The 762-nt window shown below is 52.2% G+C and overlaps 1 pseudogene; it reads left to right on the plus strand.

Moving 5' to 3' along the window:
* The window catches only part of LOC119593584, a 4,882-nt pseudogene that overhangs the window by 2,342 nt on the left and 1,778 nt on the right, over window positions 1-762 (plus strand).

Below are 762 nucleotides of genomic sequence, written 5' to 3' on the forward strand. Positions count from 1 at the left end.
TTTCTACCGTGGGCGTGACAGGTGGTGGGCGCGTGCTGGGGCCACGGGCGGCTGGTGGACCCCCCCTCGCGGGCGTCTGCCTGGAGATTCGCTATGATGTGCCCATCGACTACAATGACAACGAGGGCTTCTGCGGGGGCTTGCCTGTGAGTGATGAGTCCGTGTGGTGAACATGCTGATGCTGAGGATCGTCTGCTGACGGTGCCGGGTCTTCATTAATACGAATTCTAATTTATGTATCGGAGACACAGTGATAAACATAGCGCCAGTCACAACAATGATAATATTAGTTATTTAACAGTTACTGAAACTAAACAATAACATTAGCATTAGCAAAATCAAAACAGAGCTAACAGGAATCGCTCCCGCAGCACCAGTACAGAAACCAGGGCGGGCGCTGCGGCATCTGCGGCGACGCGTGGGACGAAAACCCGCGGCCGCACGAGGCCGGCGGGAAGTACGCCACCGGGACGATCGTGCGCACGTACACGGAGGGCCAGACGATCACCGTGCGCGTCGACCTCACTACCAATCACCGCGGCCACTTCGAGTTCCGCATCTGCCCCCAACAACAACCCGAGCGTCGAGGCGTCGCAGACCTGCCTCGACGAGTGAGTCTCATCGGCCGCGTTTAGCGTTTCACTTTTATTTTACGTTTTTATAATTTATTAATCTATTTGGATAATAGGTTTTAATATCGTTCTTACAGAGGATTAAAAAAACGTCTTTGATCCTAATTGATCTTCTCTCTATGGTGTTACA

Source organism: Penaeus monodon, chromosome 32 (assembly GCF_015228065.2).
Source record: "Penaeus monodon isolate SGIC_2016 chromosome 32, NSTDA_Pmon_1, whole genome shotgun sequence".
NCBI classification, from domain to species: domain Eukaryota; kingdom Metazoa; phylum Arthropoda; class Malacostraca; order Decapoda; family Penaeidae; genus Penaeus; species Penaeus monodon.